A 4378-nucleotide genomic window follows, 5' to 3' on the forward strand; every position below is an offset into this window, starting at 1 on the left:
GTGTACGGGTCTGTAATGTAACTGTTAAATAATTTAGTTCGATGTGAATGTGTTGAGGTGAACTTCTTTAGCCAGAAATTTGCTATTTTATCTTTTCCAGGGGCTTTTCAATTGTGTGTAGAATTAATTGCTCAGGTGACTTCATGTTTCAAAATTATCACTTCAGGCATTTGTGGTATCACCTTGTATGTGTCTGTTTCTGCTTGTATCCACCGTGCATGACTTACGTTGTACCGGGTTTGACCATATGATGCTCCAGAAATGTTCCACGTCTTATGTTTGGTGGATTGTATATTTTAATGTGAGTGTTATCTATTGTCTGGTAAAATTTCTTTTGGTTTGTGTTGAATGTTTGATTTTGTTTCCTTCTATTTTTACTTTTATTGTATCTTCAAAGTCGTTTGACAAATACTTGTAATTTCTGCTTCTTTTCATCTAATTGCTCTATCGCTTCTTGTTGTGAGATTTTACCTAATCTTTTTCGTTTTTTGTCTAATATTTCATTTCTTATAAATTGTGTTAGCTGTCCGATGTCTCTTCTCAGTTCTTCTGTTCTGATCTGTAGCCTGTGTTGCCATGCTGGTTTTGTGGGTTTCTTCTGTGTGTTGATTCGTTCTGATCTCTGCCTAGTGTGTATATTTAGTGTAGTGAGTGCTCCTATATAAATCAGTAGTTGTAACTCTTCCATAGTTGTATTTTCATTTATTTTATTGTGTATGATTGTGTTGATAGTTGTTGTTGTTTCGACTTTTAGGTTGTTTGGTGGTCTATGCAAGAATGGTCTAATGTCTATATTTGTGTCTTTGTATTCTATATATGTCAGCTGAAATTTTTCTTCTATATCTAACAGCGGCTGTCTTAAGATTTCGTTTTCCTCTGATTGTTTAATTGGCATGTGTTGTTCTTTGTTTGTTTGCTCTGGGATGTTTGAGTCCATTACTGTATTTTCTTCTTCTTCTGATTGCACATTATTTTGTTCCAGTATTTGTTCTACTTCTTGTTTGTTGTTTTCTAATTCTGACTGGGGTATCCTGTTATTTTTTATTATTACACAGATCTTATCAGCCAGTCGTTGTTCTGTTAAAAAATTTAATTGTGGGTATCTGGTAATAACTGTTGTGTATACTTGTGATCTGTATCCAGTTTTGTTGGTTCCTAAGTTTGTTGCTTGGTAACAACAGAACATAAGGCGTCGGTTAACTTCATCTGACCATTTCATCCTCTGTCTGTTTTCCTTCTAGAGTGGTTGCAGGAAGCATATCCTCCAAAACACCTCTATCTGGATTAAAATCATTTTCCGTGTAGGTAGCTAGCAGTGTCGTTACCATTGTGGACAGGCATAGGGTTCAAGCGTCGTCCCCGACCATGACAGTGCTTGTCTGGGGCTTCATTAGTTCTGTCCTGAACCAACTAATCACACTAAAAGGGGGGTTAGCCGTATTAGTGGTTTGTTCTTTTCGTCGCCTTTTACGACTGGCAGAATATATTATTATTACTATAATTATTATGCCATCAGCAAATAAGATATGGAGTATCTTCCCACCACTGAAATAGATGTGTATTGTTCGAATGAATATGTGCATCACATAAATATAGGTTATAATTATGTTACGTTGCTGCTAGGAGACATATTCCTAACTTTTTCTTAGACAGCTGCTAACTGTTACTCCATCAAAGCAATTTATGTTTGCAGCATTGTTGCAATACAGACGTTCAAATTATCTTATTTCTGTAATTTTAGTTCCATACCACACCGTTCTAATCGGATTCAGCCAGTCCGTCTTAATGTAGATTTCCGATGAAGACTCTCACTATATGATAAACTCGTAAATCACATTCCTAATCGGACTGTTTAATCTAGATCACTTATCTATTACAGGGCCTGAATTATTAAACATTATGGAAAATACTAATAAAATGTGCTTATTACAAACACGTTATATAAATATAAATACATAAAGTAACCAGATAATTTACTTACAGGACCATAGTCCCATCCATCAGGGCAGAGCAGTGCAAGATTGGTTTCAGGGCCAAGAGAGGATAAAGCTGTTGCCATTTGTTCCATTATCACTGGATCTCAACCCGATAGAGAATATGTGGGCAGAGGTAATGAGGGCATTGCCATGGGGACCTACAAAAGCAAGCAACTTTTGTACGAATATGGAAAACGTGTTGTGGGAAGTAAACCAGCACACTACATTATCAAGGACCTTAGTAGATTCAATGCCCCGCACCCAAGAAAATGTTGTCTAGGAAACTTACACTTCATTTCCTCCTCTGATATCAACGCCCTTGTTTTAGTATGAAGTGAGAAAATAAAACACAAAAAACTCAAGTTTCTGAGAAGCATATAAGTCATTTCCTCTTCTCATACCATAGCTTTTGTTTTAGTATGAAGTCAAGAAACAAACGGTTTAGGGTTCTGAAGCATTATATGGCACCAGTCCCTAACGGCAGCGCCAAAACTATCCCTCGCAGATTCTTATTTAAAGACTTGCGGGCATGAAGTTTTTCAGCAGAACGAGCCTTATGTTATTATTGTGCTAATTACGGTATGGAAAAAAATGCAACAGAGACGGGCTCCCTTAGAGCAGTGAAAATATTTACCCACATCAGTATTCAGCAATGACTGACATCTGCCACAACACTTTACAGAATTCATGCGGCAGGGCAACACAACTGTGAGTGCACTTCAGATTTCATTCAGTAAGTCGTCAGGAGAAGGACGAAAACGTCAATTAACGTCACTTTCCGAGTCATATTCAATACAAAATGAGGTGTTAGTAAGGTAGTCGAGTGTTCTAGCAATCACACTTTTATAATTTCCATAGAAATATTCAGATAGCCAAAGGAACCAGTTCGTGTGAAACCATCTAGAACTACAGTAATATCAAAGTGCAAGAACTCGAGACAATACGTGGATCTTCCCTTCGCTTGGTAACCTCTTACTGTTATTTAGGATTCTCTGTGTCCTAGACGTAATGCGAATGAAACTTCACATTCATGAGGCGCTTTCCGCTATTCTTGGCAAACATCAGCAACTTTTAATCACTGCGAGTAACAACTGTGTGACGATAATGGTACATGTTGTCAGTGGATGTGGTGGCGTTATGCTGTCAAACTGCTTACAGTAACGTTAATGAACGTTAATGGTGGCACACATAATCTAGCGCTGACTACCTAAGTAAAAATAGTGTGCTGGCGTCGTCGCTTCTCTTCATTTGGCATCAGCTAGAGTAATCTGATTTAACGAACATAGTACTCCACACACGAGCTGCTAATTATGCAGTATGACTACAGAGATCATCGTTCGGGTGTTACATTAATTCTGCAGTGAATTGCATGACATATTACTGTCAGCTATAAAGGTGAAATGACTCACTGTACAGGTACTCTATGTACTGTTGCACTTGGTTTAGTGATCAGCTCGCTGCAATCCCGCTACTAGTGCTCGTAAGCACTTTTATATTGATCATTCGCTATTTGACTAAATATGCGCTACAATTTGATTCGCATGTATATGACATGGGTTAGCGCCATCACAAAGCAATGACTAAGAAATAAATGCCATTGAGTCCCGTTTCATTGGTGGCACGACAAATGTTCGCAAATCACCTGTATTGCCTCCTCAAAAAACAACTGCCTCTTAAATATCGAAGGACAGACGTCCACACTGTCACAGGGCGTTGAAATACAGCAACTGCGGCAGATGAAAATTTATGCCCGACCGGGGTTCGAACCTGGACCTTCTGCTTACTAGGCAGACGCGCTAACCATGCCCATGACACCTGTTCAAATTTATCGTTGATCCATTCACTCAGTTTTATTATTATTACAGAAGGTAGCTAAACCCTGTGACCGACCACGCCGAGCTACCGTCACGGCTTGTACTGGGGCAAAACGGCCAACCTGCCTGCAGGACGCTCCTCGTCAGACGCAAATTCCCATATTTGCGAGGGTTCGGACGATGACATGCGTCTAGCACTGAAAACTTTCGATGGCCCGTCGAGACCTGAGTAATTATACAGGATGTTTCAGGAGGAATAGTAGATATTGTAGGAGGTGGTAGTATAGATAAATTGCAGAAAAAATGCCATATAACACGTGTCCAGTTTTTATTGCGTCCATACAGCTGGGTTCAATGCATTTTCGGTTCGTTTGTTGGTCCTTACAGGCCCCCGTTGTCTACACTTTCTTGAAAATGAGCTTCCAGCATTATTTGAATAGGTTCCTCTGACTACAAGAAAGCGTATGTTCCTCCAGCATGACGAGGCTCCTGCACATTATAGTCGTCAGGTGGCATCATCGAAACCTAACATTTCCCAGAGGATGGATCAGTAGATATGGGCACTTTTCTTGACCACGAAGGTGCCCG

The sequence above is a fragment of the Schistocerca americana genome, chromosome 2 (genome assembly GCF_021461395.2).
Source record: "Schistocerca americana isolate TAMUIC-IGC-003095 chromosome 2, iqSchAmer2.1, whole genome shotgun sequence".
Classification (NCBI taxonomy): domain Eukaryota; kingdom Metazoa; phylum Arthropoda; class Insecta; order Orthoptera; family Acrididae; genus Schistocerca; species Schistocerca americana.